The sequence below is a fragment of the Nyctibius grandis genome, chromosome 20 (genome assembly GCF_013368605.1).
Source record: "Nyctibius grandis isolate bNycGra1 chromosome 20, bNycGra1.pri, whole genome shotgun sequence".
Classification (NCBI taxonomy): Eukaryota; Metazoa; Chordata; class Aves; order Nyctibiiformes; family Nyctibiidae; genus Nyctibius; species Nyctibius grandis.
The window spans coordinates 681,166-700,116 of NC_090677.1; the positions used below are offsets into that span (position 1 = coordinate 681,166).

The 18,951-nt window shown below is 47.9% G+C and overlaps 1 protein-coding gene across 3 annotated transcripts in view; it reads left to right on the top strand.

Moving 5' to 3' along the window:
• The first annotated feature begins 311 nt into the window (after positions 1-311).
• SGMS1 (sphingomyelin synthase 1) overlaps positions 312-18,951 on the top strand; it is a 129,792-nt gene continuing 111,152 nt past the window's right edge. For all 3 annotated transcript variants that reach the window (XM_068416572.1, XM_068416570.1, XM_068416574.1), the window contains exon 1: positions 312-388. The gene's annotated coding sequence lies outside the window, so the exon portion shown is untranslated. The remainder of the gene's footprint in view (positions 389-18,951) is intronic.

Here is an 18,951-nt window from a genome sequence, read left to right on the forward strand (position 1 = left end):
TGGCAGTGCTGGGTTAACGGTTGGACTCGATGATCTTAAAGGTCCTTTCCAACCAAAACGGTTCTATGATAAGACGGGCTTGTTTTAAACTAAGAACAGCGGTTTTCCCGGCGGGGGGCGGCTTCACCGGGCGGCCGGGCATTTATCCACCCCCCCGGCAAGAGGCTGCCGGCACCTCCCTGACCGACCCCGCCGCCCGGCCCCCGCCCGCCGCGCACAAGATGGCGGCGCGGGATGACACGGCGGTCACGTGAGGCGCGGTCCCGCCCGCCGCCGCCGCCGAACGGGACACGGGGCCGCCGCCGCCGCCCAGGGGATCCGCCCGCCCGGCGGCTGCGCCGACCCGGCCCGCCACAGCCCGACCCGCCGCGGGGCTCCGCGCCGCACGGTGAGCAGCCAGCCGCGCCGCCGCCGCCTCAGCGCCGGGCCGGGCGGTGGGGCCGGGCGCAGGCCCGGGGGTGGTGGTGGCGGCGGGACGGGGCGGCGGGTGACAGCGGGGACGGGGCCGCGGCCGCCCGAGGCGGGGCCGTGTAGCGGCAGGGCCGGGCCGCGGCTCGGGGGTCCCGGCCCCTCAGCCCGGCGGCGGCCCCCGCAGCCCCGGGGGATCCGCGGGGGGTGCCCAGGCCCCCTCAGCCCCGGGGAGAGCTCTAGTCCTCGCAGTCTCGGGGGCTCTGGGGGGCTGCGGTCCCCTCAGCCCAGCGGGCCTGAGGGAGCTCTGGTCCCCTCAGCTCGGGGATATCTGGGCCCCTCACCCTCGGGGGGACCGGGGAGCTCTGCTCTCTTCAGCCCTGGGGAGCTCTGGCCCCCTCAGCTTGGGGAGCTCTGGTCCCCTCAGCCCCAGGACCCAGGAGGGGCTCTGGTCCCCTCAGCTCAGGGCGTTTGGTCCCCTCAGCCCCAGGGGCCTGGGGGAGCTCTGGTCCCCTCAGCTTGGGGGGCTCTGGTCCCCTCAGCCCCAGTGCCTGGTCAGGTCTGTTCCCTTCATCTCCAGGGTGTCTGAGTGGGGCGTCTGGTCCCCCCTGCCCCAGAGGGTCTGGGGGGCATGTGGTCCGCTCAGGTGGGCCCATGGGGGTGAGCCCAGGGGCTCTCGTCCCCTCAGCCCAGGTGGGGCCTTAGGGTCCTCCTCGGGCCAGGCCTGCCCCCCCTGCCCCCCCTCAGCCCAGGGGTCGCCTGGTGCCCTTGGCCCGCTGGGGTGCGAAGGCAGGCTGGTCCCCGCTCCGAAAGGAGCCAGAGGCATCTGCTGCGAGCAGGGAGGAGGTCTGTCCCATCCTGATGACTTCGAGGGTGGTAGTGGTGGCATTAGGGCTGCGCCGTCTCCCCGGGGCTGAGGTTTGCTGGGTGATGGCAGCCTGAGGGTGTCGGGAGGAAGGGGCTGGAAGGCAGAACGGGGGGGTTGAGAAGGAGAGACCTCACCATCATCAGCATCCTGGCAGGCGGGGGTGCTCCCTGTTTGCTTGTGAAATTGCTCGCTGATTGACGGGCTGCATTATTTGGATTTTTTTGGGTGTATAACGCACGTGGCTGTCTCTTAACTGTGTTCCTGCTGGAGGCCCTGTTTTGATCAAGGTTTCTAATTTATCCTGTCTGGTGTGAAAACCTCATTAAAGGCGGCCTCGGTGCCTTCAGGCACCGTAAATATCTGAGGCGAGGATGGAAAGAGAGAGAAAAGAGTATTATTTGTAAAAAATGGGAGCTCTGCCATATTGACATGGTGCTGCTGAAGCTTGCTGATGCAGGCAGCCTCTCGTAGCAGAGCTGGGAATGGGATGTCCATGAACAGCCTCGTGTCGCTTTGGCCGATGGTAGCATCGGTGCCTCGCGGTGTGACGGCAGGTTCTGTAGTGATTCCTTCAGACTCTGTTTTGCCACTTCAGGTCCCCGTGGATGAAAATTATTTCTGTTGGCTTTCATGCCCGTTCACGAACCGGTATAAAATACAGACGTGATGCACGACAATTCAAGTCAGTGGAATCTCTGGTGTTGATCTTGGCGGGTTTGTGATTCCCAGATTGTTTATCATGCTGCTTTTGTCTTTCACATATCAACCTGGAGACGACACGTCTCCACATGTTTAATTAGCTTTTAATGAAAACTTGCGACACTTCTAAATTTAATACATTGAAGCACGCAGATCATTTTCAGGACTTGGAGTAATGAATACTATTTGACTACTCGGAGTTAACGGTATCCTTAAAAGGCAGTGACTTGTTAATAGCACTTCTCGTATACCTGTTCTCCATGTATATCTGCTTCTCTCAACGCTTGTCAAGCTTGAATAGGTGCTGCTTTTAATGAACTAATTATTGAACTGAACATATGGAAGAAGAACACTCGTGCTGTTGGTGATGGCAACTTAAAAATTCTTCCTGTTCTCCGGTCGCTGCCGCTCTGTGTTGTTCACTGTTGGTTAATCGGTGTGCTAGATATGGGTGGCCTGGGACCTCCTCAGATTTAATAGCAATTTCAGTCTGGCCGTAAGGAGTGGTTGCTGAATTAAAGGCTTTTTAATTGGGGCAACAGGACATCTTATAAAAAATGCTCTGACAAAAATAATCCAGACCCTTGTTCTTCAACACGTCAGGAAGGGCCTGTCTGGAGTATAAAAACATCTCTATAGCACCATCAGAAAACTAAGCAGGAGGCTTGCACGTGGCTGTGAATGCCGGTTTTGTTGAACGTGACAGGAGATCCTTCTCTCACGACGTGGTTCCCAGAGACACGTGTTGTGCAGGAAGGATTTTTAAGGCTTTGCAGCGAGGTAGGTCCAAACTGTTCTTTGCTGAAATAGAGCAGAGCACCTGAATGCCGTTTCATCAAAAACAACTGTATGTGGAAAAAATGCTCTGAAGTAGAGGTGAGCTCACAACGAGCTCAAAAACCTGGGTTTGGAGAGGTTTTTTTAGAATCTGAGGGTCATGAGCTGAGCTCCTGTGCACTGTCAGTGTTTTCCAAAGGATCTTGGTATCATCAGAGGCTTTTTGCACCCAGGACACCAGCATGGAGACAGGGGCAGGCAGCCCTCTGCAGGCTGATGTTCTGCAAGAGTCCTGTGCTGTGGCTTGGAGACTCTGGCTTTTAATACAACTTGAATTCCCAAAGTGTGTGGCATCATTCAAGCTAAGAATTAGAAGTCCTCCCCCCGCCCCACAAAAAGGCTGGGGGAAATGCAGAAGACTGAAGAAAGCATGAAACCTACTGGCTTTTTGTGACTCTTTCATCCCAAATATATTTTATGCTTTTGAAAATCTCCTTAGCAGGGGCAGTGTTTGCTGCGGGTTACTTGGGCTTGGGTTTTGTTGATTAAAAAAACATCCATCTTAATAAGCTACTAAGTGTAACTGGTTTCCCTTTGCTGCGTGTAGTTCATTAACGTAAATGAATATTTAAACATCTTTAAAATGTTTGTCCCTGTTGTTTCTGTTTTTATCAAATGTGTTAATGTAGTTGAGGGGGAAAAAAAAAAATCCTTGAAGTACCACCCAAGCTTTGTTCTGATAGTCCTTGACCAAGAGCTGTTGGGAGAAAAGACAGTCTAATTTAGGAGATATGTCTTAAAGAAATGCAGCTTTTAAAATGTAGTTATTGCTGTGGCTGGTCTTTACAGCTCACTCATCCAAATCAGAGGAGCGAGGCTTGTGTGGAGCAGAATGTCCTGTTGATGCTTCCTTCATCATCAGCTTGTGCGGTGCTGCTCTGGTATCCAGTTACACATCCATATTCAATGGAAAACACTAACAAATCCTTATTGTGAAGACAATACCCTAACTGTAGGTTTTGCTTGGGCTAATTTGCTTAGATTTAAACGAACAAAGAAAAAATCTCCCTCTGCTTAACCATGACTCTAAAGGTTTTTTCTCTCTCACACTTCCCAGTGTGGTCTGCCTTCTCCCTGATTTGAAGCTCTTTGGAGGTAGCAGGCTTTATTTAAATAGAGCTCAGGTGAAACATGTTGCTACTTGGGGAAAAAAAAGACTTAAAGGAATCGCTGAAGTCCAGTAGCTTTGGGTTTTTCTGATGTGGGAAGCAGTGTGAGAACTGGCAGCTTCAACCTTCATCAGAAAAAGAGGTAGGAGAGACAGAAGTCAGAATGGCAGAAGAGGTTGTAATTCCTGTCTTAAGGACTGGAACAGCCTCGTATGAGGTGTATTGCCCCCCAAACCCAGCGGTTTGGAAGGAGATCTCACTGAATAAAGCAGCTGCTTTTCTTTGCTCTCATGTGCAGACGTGGCTGCGTGGTGTGTCTGGAGAGGAGAGCAGAGCTTTTGCAGCCTGGGTTTAAGAAGGATTTTTAATAGCTGTCATCTCTTCCCGGCCGGTGCAGCCTACACCTTTAATTTCCTTCAGTAAAAAAGAGCATCACATTTTGGAGTCTCTTACAACCTTCCTTGCTGGTCCATTAGTGTATTAGCTTAGCTTCCTGCGTGTGGAATGCCATTAAATGTCACTTGCAAATTTAATGTTGGGAGCGCTGAGATTTGTGCTAATTAAATTTAAAGTCTTATACTTGAATTTGTTAAAATGGCAGATTCAGGCAATTGAAATGCTTTAATGGGGGAGGTATAAGCGTTTGCAAATTTGCTCTTGTACGTGAATCTAACTGTGTTTGTGTAGATGCAAGGGGAGAGCCTGAGCGGCCAGATCAGGTTTCGGTGGGGCTGTACTATCTCTTTTTTATTACGATGTGGTGACAGCTGGCAAAATCCAGTATGTTGAAAGTCTTCATGCTTGACATCTGTTCAGGGTCATTGTTGACACTAACTTAACCTTAAATATGGTTGTAAAAATGGTAGAGAATATAGAGCCTTTCTCTCAGTTCAAATTAAATTTCTCCTTCTCCTGCAGTCCCTGTTTTAGATACTAATGGAGAAAGGGTGATCATTTGGGCTGCTGGGCTTTAAACGCTGTTGTGCTTTCTTCAGTTGTCCATTGGTCTGACTTCTGAGTTCTTTTGTGCATGAAATAACACCTTTTGTACCTGAAGGTTTGTTGCAGTCTACAACTACCTGAAGGGAGGTTGTAGCAGAGTGGGAGTCGGCCTCTTCTCCCGGGCAACTAGCGACAGGACAAGAGGACACAGCCTCAAGCTTCACCAGGAAAGGTTCAGGTTGGACATTAGGAAGCATTTCTTCTCAGCAAGGGTCATTAGCCATTGGAAGGGGCTGCCCAGGGAGGTGGTGGAGTCCCCATCTCTGGAGGTGTTTAAGAAAAGCCTGGACATGGCACTTAGTGCCCTGGTCTAGTTGCCATGGTGGTGTCAGGGCAATGGTTGGACTCGATGATCCCAGAGGTCTCTTCCAACCTGGTTGATTCTGTGATTCTGTGGTTTCGGAGGGTTTTGTGCATTTTTTTGTTTGTTTTTGGTTTTTCTAGAGGACAATCTGCACAAAAACTCTGGCATTTAACACTTCTTTATTCTTAACTTCAGCAAAATAACCAAGGATTAAACAGACACAGCTCTCACTACCTACAGGAGACCCTACTGCTGTGCTTTTCGCAAGGTAGTGTGTTAAACATATTACCCTTAATTGGAAAGGAGTCATAAAGATTGTTACTAGGCTTTCCCAGCAGTATAAATCTGTGCCTCCCTAGACAGCGCAATGCTTTTAAGAAGTTTGTCTTGAAACACTTCCATAAAATCTCTTGATACCACTCTTTGACCTTCTGCCACTGAGCTGGCGTTTCTGGCATGAGCTCTCCTGCTACTTTCAAGTAAAAATTTACCAGGCATTGAAAAGTTTGACTCTGCAGTCGAGCACCGTGCCAAGCTATAAAAGCCCTATTTGTACACAGAATGGATTTTTGCTTGCTAGGAAGGCTTGGGTAGCGCTTCAATAACTGCGTAGGAATGGGTTTGAATCTACATACTAATGAAACAGCTCCATCTAAATCGAGCTATAGCTCCTCTTCTGCTCCAAAGTCTGTGCTTTGGCTTCCTTGTGCTCCCGCTCTTCTGCGTGGAGTTTAATGTAGTCAGATTACATTGCTCTGGAAAACTTTGTCAGGGAAGTTAATTTAAAACTATTTGAAAGGTTTAAAAATGATTCCTGCTGTTACAGTGATGAAAAAGACCTTGAAAGCGCCTTGAGGGTGATTGCTGCAAAACTACCTGCTTGGCTATGCGAATGGCATAGGGTTCCCAGAGCGTGCTCACCTTTCGCTAAGGAAGTGACTCCAAGGTGGCCACCTTCAGCACAAGCACTGTTAGCCAGCTTGGCTAGTGGTGGTGCATCAGGCTTGCTTTAAATGGGAGAGAAAATCCAGCGCCAGCAGGTGAGTCAGGCAGTGGGGAGCTCAGGGTGAGCTTTGCTGCCTGCTGAGGGCGCGTGAAGAACGTCAAGTGCCAGTGGTCTGTGGATTTTGAGTATCTGGGGAATGCATTTTTAGTCTAAGAGTTAAGTGAACAAGACTTAGAGGAAAGAAGAGGAACATACGTGTTCTTTGCAAAATGTTGAAGTCTGGAGTGACTGTGTCCAGTTCTGGGCCCCCCAGTTCAAGAAAGATAAGGAACTACTGGAGAGAGTCCAGCGAAGGGCTCCAAAGATGATCAGAGGGCTGGAGAATCTCTCCTGTGAGGGGAGGCTGAAAGAGCTGGGGCTCTTCAGCTTGGAGAAGAGAAGACTGAGGGGGGATCTTATCAACACTTACAAATACCTCAGGGGTGGGTGTCAAGGGGATGGGGCCAGACTCTTCTCAGTGGTGCCCAGCGACAGGACAAGGGGCAATGGGCACAAGCTGAAACATGGGAAGTTCCATCTGAGTACGAGGAGGAACTTCTTTAGTGTGAGAGTGGCAGAGCCCTGGCACAGGCTGCCCAGGGAGGCTGTGGAGTCTCCTTCTCTGGAGATATTCAAAACCTGCCTGGATGTGACACTGTGCAACGTGCTCTGGGTGACCCTGCTTTGGCAGGGGGTTGGGCTGGATGATCTCCAGAGGTGCCTTCCAACCCTTAACCATTCTGTGATTTGGGGGGCAGGGTGCTGAGCAGAGGCAGTGTTGGTACTAGGTGGTGTTCAAAGAATGGACAGAAAAGGGTGAATGGAAGGGTGTGAGGGTCCCTACTAAATGACTTGTCAGAACATGTTGTGTTTCCACCAGTACTTTTGGGATGCCAGGGTACGCGTTTAATGGAAACGTGATTTTATGGAGACTTGCCGTGCTAGGGGAAGCTCGCGTTTGCCAAAAGCAATAATTAGTGATGGGCTCGGGTTTGTTATCTACTCTTCATGAAACAGTGCAAAAGTCTTATTTTGCAGTAATGAGCAATTACCCGCAAATTAACAAAATGACTTGTCAGATATTGCCTTTGTTTTCATGTGTGTGCAATTTCCTGTTTCAGTTTTTTCTCCCTTTCGAAATGTAAATAGATGGTTTATCAAAGGACATTTTGAGAACAAAAACAGGACCCAAAGCACATTTATCAGAAGTGGATTATTTACATTCTGATACTTTGTTCAGAAAGGAGTATCTGTGCTGAGAAGACACAGACCTGTATAGGCAAGTGTCTTGTCTCAAAGCATCTATAATGTTTTTGGGAGGGAATGACAGAGTTCAGCTGAGAGTTGGGTAAGTGTAAGTGGCTGTGAGACTATTTACGGAGATTACAATCACAGATGAATTTATGTTGGAAGGGACCTCTGGGGCTCTTTAACTTTAGTTGTGGCTGCCCCCTCCCTGGCAGTGTTCAAGGCCAGGTTGGATGGGGCTTGGAGCAACCTGGTCTGGTGGAAGGTGTCCCTGCCCGTGGCAGGGGGGTTGGAACTAGATGATCTTTAAGGTCCCTTCTAACCCAAACCCTCCTGTGATTCTATGAACCCAACCTCCTGCTCAGAGCAAGACTGACCTCAAAGGTACGTCAGGATTTTTCAGGGTCCAGTTGGGTTTTAAAAATCTCCGAGGAAGCAGATCTGTTGCTGTAAGAACCTCATGTGGGCTTTGGGGAGGGGGGTTCCTACCTCGTGTGAAGAAACAGTTCATTCTGCAAGCTTTATTGCATGTTTCTCAGTGCCAAGGTGGGATGGGGATGGAGGAGATGAAGAACCTGAGCTACAGATGGTATTTAAGATCCAGGTGCACCAGATTTATGCAATAAAAAAAGGCTGTTAGCTGTTTTCTTCTCTGTGCCTGTCCAGCTGAGCTGATGTTTTCAATGCACTACTAGTTACTCCTTAAAGCTCTTTACCTTCTGAATGCTGCTGCTGAACTCACTGTTCATCACGGCACAAGTGAATTGACCAGCATTATTTTATAACCGCCTACAGGGAACTTTCCTTGGCCATTTCATTGAGTGGCTGCCAATCTTTAAAATCCTTTTATGATTCTTTCCATTAGACCTTCCTCTTTGCTGATATTGCACAAAGCCCTTAAGTGGTTAAAAGTAGGTTGTTTGCATTAACTTTGTCATCCCTCTCACACTGGTAATAGTGCTTTAATACTGTCCGTTTGTAGCTGGATATGAGCAAATATTCAGAGTAATTGTCCACTCTGCAGTAATTGTCCACTCCATAAAAATGTCTCTCAGCTTCATAGTTTTGGATTTTATTTGTTAACATTCTGGGAATCTTGTTTCAGTGGTCAGGGCTTTCTTTTTGGTCTTTTCATGGTTGTGGCCTGAAAGCAGACTGTATACTAAAAATCACAGGGAATTTGTGTTCCTTCAAGCAGTTGCACTGTAATAGCTCCATGTTGGAATTCAGCCTGCAAGATGCAATGCCACGCTACTAAATTTTGTGTATTTGCAGATTGGGTGACAACCTGATCAGTGTTTGGCCCTTCTGCCATCAGCCTCGCAAAAATTGGAGTGGATAATGCTTTGCCTGCTTCTGTCTAGCTGCACTTTCAGCACATAAATGACATGTGATACAGTGTGTGATCTTTGTATTCATGCAAAGATACCCTGACACCGTTCTCTGGAGGTGTTTAAGAAAAGCCTGGACATGGCACTTAGTGCCATGGTCTAGTTGCCGTGGTGGTGTCAGGGCAATGGTTGGACTCGATGATCCCAGAGGGCTCTTCCAACCTGGTTGATTCTGTGAATTCTGTGAAAGGGGTTGTACATTTGTTCCTGTTACCTGTGGCTGCAGGGACACTGAAGCTCCAGCATTTTCAAGGTGAAGGTTCCAAAGTCTGGTCTCACTGGGTGTGCAAAACTCATCGTAGCAAATTAAAAATCCAAACAGTTTGATAATTTTGAAAATCTAAGTTATATATGAGTTCACCTGATTTCAAGAAAAATGAGACTGTAGTTTGTCTAGAATGCTTAATAAATATAATTAATAAACTGTATCTGAAGACTTTAAAGGACAAATTGGTTTGGAAAGACAATTTTTACACTGTGTGAGAAGGATTCATTTTTCTTGTGACCTGTGTTGAGGTGAAGCCTTTATATCTTTCATAGAAAGGTGCTACTGCTTGTAGTTGCGTTGTGTTTCCAGCTGCGTTGTACATAGTTGGACCTTACAGATTGAAGTGATTTCAGAGTAGCTGGATATAAAATGTACAATCCAATAAATACACCTTTGTGAGCATCAGAAAAAGTACCTGCACCTCGTAGTCTTGGTTACTCACATATAGTTGGGGCACACAGTTCAGTCCCATCTCTTGTGTAAGCTCATGTATAAATGTTATCATTAAGACTTTGACTAATTGCATGGCATTTAGCATGTATGCGAGTGCTAATAAGAATGGAATGATACTTTCTAAAGGATCCTCGTTCATTTATTATGAGTTTTCATTTAAGTAGCACTGAGAATCTTTTTGATGTGTTCAGCCTGTGGACCAACTGCAGATGTTCGGTGGAGATTAACTGCTTGTATTTCCAAGAGCGAGGGAGACTGGTTTTCGCTGGTGCATTACTCTCTGAGCTGGTGGTTGCGGTGACAGGGTGGCTTGTGGGAGGCAGAGGCTTCTCGCCCGGGGGCCCAGGTGAGGTGTGAATGCCTTGGAGCTGTAAGCTCTGATCCCTATCACTAAACCCCTGCTTTTAGGTTGAGAGGCTGAGATTCAGTTCCCAGAGAACCCAAAGGTTCAGGTACATCTGTTCAACGTCAGCTTTCTGGGCTGAGTTAATTCATGGCTATCACAGAGCTGATTTTACCCCTGCTTCTTTTCATCTCCCCAGTTTCCAGCGTTAAAGGTGTCCCAGGAGGTTTTGGAGAACTGCACTGTGGTTTACCTAGCAAAGCAGGACCTTATCAAGAGGGAAATAGCAACACCTTGAATGTCAGCACGTGGGATCGTGCCACGTGTCTTCTGCCTGCGCTAGCGGTGTAGTAACCAACTTTTCTTTGAGGTGTGTGCCATGCTAAATACTAATGGCAATCTCTGCACCACTGAGGTGGAATAACTTCTGCGGTGAATTGTTTGTGACTGATATGTTGTTGATTTTTTTTTTTTTTTTTTAAAAAAAACCCCACACCATGAGAGGCCATTGTGGGTCTGTAGTAGACTAAACTGAAGTGGACACTGCTTTTGTAAGAGATGGCAACTAAAGGACTTACTGACGGTGAATAGCCAGTGCAGTGAGAGGGGCAAGATGCCACTGGGGTAGCTGTGGTGTCTGATATTAGTATGGCACAACTAAGATATTGATGCTACTGCATTGTTGCTGTAGCAGCCTTGAGTAGTCTGTCCTCTAGGGATTTCATCGCTTGTAAAGCTAGTTCTGAGTACTTTAGATAAAGAATGTGTGTATGAATGTATTCCTGCCTTTGTTGTTTATTGTAGATGCAAAAAAGGACGAAATCAGACTAAAATTTAGAGTCAGAGCTTGCAGGCACAGGGGGTTTGGGCGTGCAGCTGTGTATAGTTCTTGCATCCTTTTGTCTTTGCTCTTAATGTTGTTGATAGTCACTAAACGAGGCAACACAAACTTCAGCTAGAAAGAAGTCTTTATTTCCACAGACACAGCAAAGTGAAACATCTGAAGTATTTGAAGAGTTAAGTGTGCTGACCTTTCTGTATTTATAGCTTTAAAAATGGGGGAAGAATTAAAATAAAAAGAGGAGCAATCTCTTCGTTGGCTTCTCTGGAGACAGTATGATCCTCTTCTGGATTTAAGGATTTGCATCCTTTCAGGACTGCTTTAAAAACATTCCCTTGTTTTACAAAGCAGAGGTGAATTACTCTGTGGTCATTTCTGTAAAGTGACTTGCTGTGTGCTTAATAATAGCCCACAGATTTTATTTGTGCTATACTTTTTTTTTTAAAAAAATTATATCAAGTCAGCCCCTTAGAAGACAGATTGTCTTGTACAGGGCACGTTAGATTGTCTTGAACCAAGTACCTTTCCTTTTTTAATTGGTATTTTTATTGCTATGATTTACATTCACAGGGTGAGGGCAGCACTGTTCCTCCAGTGGCTTAGACATGTGTTAAAGTTAACTCTGCAGGGAGGAGGAGGAGAGCTATTCCCTTATCTGGAGACTGGCTTAGGTACTTACAAAGCTGAATACTTCACTTATTCCTCAAGTGTAAGTATTGATTTGCTGTATACGTGCAGCAAAGTGACATGTTTTTAAACACAGCATTTAACAGAAGTATTCTCAGCATGACTCTGCAGAAATTCCCAAATTAAACCTACCAGTTGTGGTACTTCTTGTTATCATAGAATTGTTGTGGTTGGAAAGGACCTTTAAGATCATCGAGTCCAACCGTTAACCCAGCACTGCCAAGGCCACCACTAACCCATGTCCCTCAGCACCACATCTACACGGCTTTTAAATCCCCCCAGGGATGGGGACTCCACCACTGCCCTGGGCAGCCTGTTCCAGTGCTTGACAACCCTTTTGGTGAAAAAACTGTCCCTGATCTCCAATCCAAACCTCCCCTGGCACAACTTGAGGCCAGTTCCTCTCGTCCTTTCACTTGTTACCTGGGAGAAGAGACTGACCCCACCTTGCTACACCCTCCTTTCACGCAGTTGTAGAGAGCGTTAAGGTCTCCCCTCAGCCTCCTTTTCTCCAGGCTAAACACCCCCAGGTCCCTCAGCCGCTCCTCATCACACTTGTGCTCCAGACCCTTCACCAGCTCCGTTGCCCTTCTCTGGACTCACTCCAGCACCTCAAGGTCTTTCTTGTAGTGAGGGGCCCAAAACTGCACCCAGGATTCGAGGTGTGACCTCACCAGTGCCGAGTACAGGGGGACGATCCCTGCCCTGGTCCTGCTGGCCACACTAGTGCTGACACAAGCCAGGATGCTGGTGGATCAGTCATGGAGGATCAAAGTCGGTGGAGGTTTATACAAGGCTCAGAAACGCAACTAAAAATCTTAGAGTTCCCAATCGCCTCTTAGACCAGTCCTCCTGGCCTTCCCAGACTGGTCTTCTCACCATTCCTCCATGTCTTTCACCTCCTCATGTCCATTCCCACCTTCTCAAGGCCCTGTTGTAGTCCCAAAAGTGGGTCGTTCACCCGGTGTGCATCGCCCAATTTACACTCAGGGTCGAGGTATTTTTCTTTATCCCGTAAATGCGCAGATACGGGTGCCAGCTACAAACCTGCACACCCTTGGTACAAACTGACAGTTATTTATACACAAAATATTAACATATTTAATCACCCGTTACATATTCATTGTTATTCTATTAATTGATTGGTTAAAATTTCCTCGCCTATCATGCTAATGACTACAGATGCACATTAGGATTCTTTGCTATTTTATTTTCTCCTTCTTTTAGGTCAGTGGGTTTCTTGAGTTACAGAATCACAGAATCAATCAGGTTGGAAGAGCCCTCTGGCATCATCGAGTCCAACCATTGCCCTGACACCACCATGGCAACTAGACCATGGCACTAAGTGCCATGTCCAGTCTTTTCTTAAACACCTCCAGAGATGGTGACTCCACCACCTCCTTGGGCAGCCCCTTCCAACGGCTAATGACCCTTGCTGAGAAGAAATGCTTCCTAATGTCCAACCTGAAGCTCCCCTGGCGAAGCTTGAGGCTGTGTCCTCTTGTCCTATCACTAGTTGCCCGGGAGAAGAGGCCAACTCCAACTTCACTACAACCTCCCTTGACTTCACTACAACCTCCCTTGACTTCACTACAACCTCCCTTGACTTCACTACAACCTCCCTTGACTTCACTACAACCTCCCTTGACTTCACTACAACCTCCCTTGACTTCACTACAACCTCCCTTGACTTCACTACAACCTCCCTTTAGTTGGTGGTCTGTGACTCAGTGGTCATGATCTCCCCCTGCCAGAATTACCTTTCCTGTAGTTTCACTTAAATTTGGCAGCACTAGGTAGTTCTTCACAGGCCATTAGCGGAGTAGACCATCATTCCCCTTGGGATCCCTTGTTTTACAATACCATAAAAGAATGGATTAGGTTAATCTTCACAGAGCTTTGTCCTAACTAATATCTCTGTCGTGAGAGCTCTGCTGCCACCACCTTCCCCCTGGGCTCACAGACGTCCCTGAGAGGAGGCTCTTACCTGAAGGGCAGAGGGAAGGAAACCAGATCTCTCCAGCTACTTGGCCTTAGAAGGAGCAGGAGCAGCAGTGGGATGCGAGGCAGCCCCAGCTGAGCACACGGGGAGGTAAATCGGACCCCACCACCGAGACACGGAGGAGCATCTGCTGTGGAAGGAGAGTGCCTTGGCTCCTGCTCTCCTGCTTAGAAAGGGTGAGTCTTGGCCCCACTGAGAGCACATGGCGTAGGTACCACCGAGTCCTGCCTCGCTTCTGTGGACCCTGGGCTGTGTTTGGGGCCCTGTGGATGTTTAAACACCAGCTGCCTTTGCTAGCTCAGTCACCAGGTTTGTGTGTGTGGTTTATATACACAAAATGTAGGAATATTGTTCTGGCAAGTGTTGTCAAACTCGAATTCTCTTTTCATGCTCACATGCAATTAATTTCCTAGAAATTTCCGGGAGGGGATGGAAGTGGTGTTGTAGAATGTTTGTCATGACTGGTAATATGTACAGCTGATCAAGCGTAAACTGAGGGCTGGTTTGTGAATGTGCTAAAGGAAACAAAACCTGGCTTGATAAGGTCAGCATCAGAAATTTAGGGTCTGTATTGATCTTTCTTTTGTTTCATAGTTTATAGAGAATGTTTCCTTTTTTCCTTAATGAAACTGCTTTTGAGATATGTTTCATTCCATCTTTAATCCTATATAGGAAGACCCGTGGCTATATCTGATGAGAGCAGAATCTGCTCGTGCTTTTGGGACTTCAGATACCGCGTTTGCAGCTACCAGCTCAGCAGTTAAGCCTATTACAGTAAACCTTTCAGTTGTGCCATCCAGGTTGTTTCTCACCCTTCCTCCAGCCAGGCTGTTCAGCAAACACCCCTCCAAAGCGCAGGGTCGGGGTGGGGGGGGGACGTAGGAGGATGCTTTGATACACTTAGTGCCTCTTCCTTTAACAATGAAAAAACACTCTGCAGAGCTGCAAGGGAGAGGAGGGAGGATCCTCATCCTGCTTGTTGCGAGTTGGATTTTCACTGAGCTGTGATGAGCCAGAATAAAACTAAACAAGTGAAGGCATCCCAGTTATGCTCCCGCCCAGGTCATACGTGCCACTGCCTCGTGCTTGCTCTGCAAGAGGTGAGCCTTGCATGTTTACATCCAGAAGTGCAAGCAGGATCACAATTTATGGGTTTCAAGGAGATTTCCCAGCAAATGTATGGGTGAGACTGGAGTCAGGGATAAGCATCCCCTGAGGGAGGGGAGAGCTGGCAGAAATTCCTGGCTCTGCAGGGCTGCTTCCCCTCCCTCCCTCCCTCCCTCCCTCCCTCCCTCCCTCCCTCCCTGCGGAGGGGATGGTCCAGTTCCAGGAATTAAGGGGAATTAGCAGTTGCTTGGCGAGCCCCAAGACTTTACAGATGGCTTTTTGGAAGGGTGGAACAGATTCCTGCTCCTGTCCCTGAGGTGTGTCTAGTTTTGGGGCCGGTGGGGCGGGGGGAGGTGGATCCAAAAACCATGCTTTTGCCAGAGCTGAGGCCAACCGGCTTGTCAGATCTGCAGCATAAGGGTTTCTTTTGCTGCAAAGGAGAGTCTGTTGTACTGGGGATATTTCTAAGGGCTTGGGTGCTGCTGGCACATAAATTTCATGCTTATATTGGGAACTGAAAGTGGGCAAATCGAAAAACAAATCCTGTAAAGCAGGACTGGTGGGTTAATGCCACATTGGGCTGCTCAACAGGAATGGGCAGAAATGACCATTTTCAAATGGGTTTGTTTAATGTCACGATTTCTGTGTTTTTATCATACCAGTGCTCTTTTTGGTGTTACGGTGCTGTTATCCCTTTTGACAAGGCATCGTGGAGTCTTCTGTGCCTATGGGGGAAGGTCCTTTCTGCTGACAGTGACTCTTTACTCCCAAGCACAAGATTCCTCTGCAGACCCAGCAGCACTTTTCCCTTTCGAGGAAGACATAGTTCAAGTTTCCCCCCTTTTTTTACATTATTTTTTAGAGAAAATACGTTGGTTTGTTCAGGTCAAATTTGCAAATAAATTGCTGGAGCTCAGTTTTTCTCTTTACTGCCAGTTTAGTGGTTTTTTTGCACCTTCCATAAATCATTTGATTAACTGTTAAAACTGGAAGAGGCTGTTTGGGGTCTACAAAGCGAGCGGAAAACTTGAGTAAGAGATGCGTTATAGGAGATGGCCTCTCAAAAAGGGAAGTAGTGCAAAAGCCAGTAATGTTTTCCTTCTTGGCAAACTCGTTTGGAAGAGATTATTAATCCCTCACATCTGTGCAGATGCAGCTTTCAGACTCCCAGCTATCAGTATTTTGAACAGGAGCAGACCACAGCAGGGAATTCCCCCCTCCCTCTCTTATCTAGTACTTTGGTTTCTTCAGGGAACTTGCTTGTCTTACAAAAACCACAGTTTGGTAACTGGATGCGATGTCAAAGTTTACCACAGAAACTGTCAGAAGGAGAAGGGAATGCAGCTCTTGCTGAAATACTGAAAACATGGTAAAACTCTTCAAAACAAAGTGTAAAAGCCTTGAGGTTGCATAGTGAAAACGGGGAGATGATGAGGACTAACAGATGAGACACCAGGGAGAGTGGGTTCATAGGATCACAGACTGGTTTGGGTTAAAGGGACCTTAAAGACCATCTAGTTCCAACCCCCTGCCACAGGCAGGGACACCTTCCACCAGACCAGGTTGCTCCAAGCCCCATCCAACCTGGCCTTGAACACTGCCAGGGAGGGGGCAGCCACAGCTTCTCTGGGCAACCTGGGCCAGTGTCTCACCACCCTCACAGCAAAGAATTTCTTCCTCATATCTCATCTCAGTCTCCCCTCTGTCAGTTTAAAACCATTCCCCCTCGTCCTGTCACTCCATGCCCTTGTCAAAAGTCCCTCTCCAGCTTTCCTGTAGCCCCTTCAGGCACTGGAAGGCTGCTAGAAGATCTCCCTGGAGCCTTCTCCTCTCCAGGCTGAATAGCCCCAACTCTCTCATCCTTTAAGTTGAGTTGCTCATGCAGGTCAAAATTAGGCTGCTCATACTTTGGGGCCTGAGGCTTTTAAAAATAATGTTGTTGATGCTGAGACTGTGACCTGGCGGTTCCTCCAGCCAGGAGAGCTGGCTGTGCCCCTCAGCTCCGTGTCTGCGCCTGCCCCGGCCCAGCACGTTTGGTTTGTGCAGCAGCAGGACGGTCAGATCTCTTCTTTCCTTGCTCCTCTTTGGAAGTGGTCCAAGTTACATCAGAATGTTCCTATATTTAAACTGAAGGTGCGTGTTCGTTCGTTGCATTGGTGGCAATTCTCAGTATTGAGGTGGTGCTTCTGCAAAAGACAGCCTGGGTGGAACAGCCAAGGCTTTGGAGGTGCCAAATAGCTTCGCAGGAGCCTCAGAGTCCTTCTCTCTCAGTTGCTTGTGTGGTGTCCGTCCAGGTTTGCTTGTCCTAAAGGGCTTTGCTCTGCCTTAAAGCAAACAGAGCGCTCTTGACAGCAGACCCTGAAAGTGTATCTTTTTTGTAAGGAATTTCTAAATCGATATGGACCATGGTTTCCCCGCAGCCTGGGAGATAACCATCTCTTACCATTTATTTAACAGCATAGCAGTGGTGTTGCAGCAATGCACAAATGCTTTTCAATGCCCAGAAGAAACAAGATTAAAAAGCAATTACTGTAGCCTGGCAGGGGTGTGGTCCAGAAAATTCCTTTTCAAAGTTGATGGCTTTTAGGTCAAGACAGAGGGTAGAATAAGTACGTGAAACAAATTTCTGCTGCGAACTATGGGAACCTTTGAAAGTTGGAGGAACTTTTGTGGCTAGAAGTTTCAAATCTTTTTTTTTGTTTTGCTTCCTTAGAGCTCAGCTGTAGTTACTTTGTTGTGGATGAACTTGAGTTACTGTGTTTATGGACACATTGTGCTGCCCTCCAACAGAGATGACCCTTCAACTCCTCCCCCTGGCAAGTCATCTGCCACTTGGTAATGTGCATGTTAAGCTCACTTAAAAAGCACTCTGAGACTTAGATATCATTTGCATCAGACTAGGGAGGTATTGATTTGTAACACAGAGTAGTTGTTGCCCATCAGTCACTCTTACACACTGCTTTGTAGGCTGATTAAAGCCCTTCTCCCAGGTATCATGTAACTTTGCTTTTTACTTGCAGTGAATTAGTCAAGTGCAAATCCATCTCGAATTCATTGCCCTCAGTGCATAGATGTGCAGGTCTCCCTCCTGGCCACTGCAACGAAAGAATAAATTAGTATCTATTCCTGGGAGACTCAAGTCAGTGAGTGTCTCAGGAGAAAAAAGTTTCTGCTGAATTTGGTGTGTGTGGCAAGATGATCACAGAATCACAGAATCAACCAGGTTGGAAGAGCCCTCAGGGATCATCGAGTCCAACCATTGCCCTGACACCACCATGGCAACTAGACCAGGGCACTAAGTGCCATGTCCAGGCTTTTCTTAAACCCCTCCAGAGACGGTGACTCCACCACCTCCCTGGGCAGCCCCTTCCAATGGCTAATGACCCTTGCTGAGAAGAAATGCTTCCTAATGTCCAACCTGAACCTCCCCTGGCGAAGCTTGAGGCTGTGTCCTCTTGTCCTATCACTGGTTGCCCGGGAGAAGAGGCTGACTCCCACTCCACTACAACCTCCCTTCAGGTAGTTGTAGACTGCACTAAGGTCACCTCTGAGCCTCCTCTTCTCCAGGCTAAACAACCCCAGCTCCCTCAGCCGTTCCTCAGAGGTCAGACCCTCCAGACCCTTCACCAGCTTGGTCGCCCTCCTCTGAACTCGGCCATGATGGCAAAGCCTCGCTGGGAGTTTGAGGTCTGTGTCTCCTCTGAGGACGACGTATTGTCAGGAGGGTTGCTATGGAACTGCTGTGTTTTACAGCCACGAGGGAATAAACCACTTCCAGCACACTGATAGCAGAGCCTCTGCTTGCTTGGCCTCCGGAGAGCCAAGAAACAGGCACGGTTTGGGAAGCTTGGGAGCAGGCTGCACCTCAGCCAGTCACCCAGCTCCTCCCCAGACCCAGCTGGGGAATTGAATACACGCAGAGGGCAAGTATGGATTGAATTACAGTGCCATTACCTGTATCGTGCTGCTCTGATGAGCAGATCTGTCTTCCAGCTTCCATTGTTAACTGTTGCACCAACAGAATTAGCAGAAAGGAATATGTAAGACAATTTTAGTGTAGAGCAGATATGCTGTCTCACTTCTGCTCCACTTAACCCCTTACTTTAAGTGGGTACGAGAGCTTTGTGAGATGTGCTTGATAAATTTAGAAAAGAAAAAGCCTTGCTATGAGAGAGGGGAAGAAGGAACTGCAGCAGAGCTTCAGGCTGCCAAAGGCTCTGCTTGTACTTCGGGGTGTGCTTCATGGCTAGCTGTTGGAGGTGAAAATTAGCTCTGTCAAGAGAAGCTGCTTCGGGGAAAGGCATGCTTGATATTAGCCAATTTTCTTCTTTTTCCTTAGCTTTGCTTTCCTCCCTTATGCAGAACCTGCTGCCCAGGTCTCGCTAGGTAGCTCTGTTGC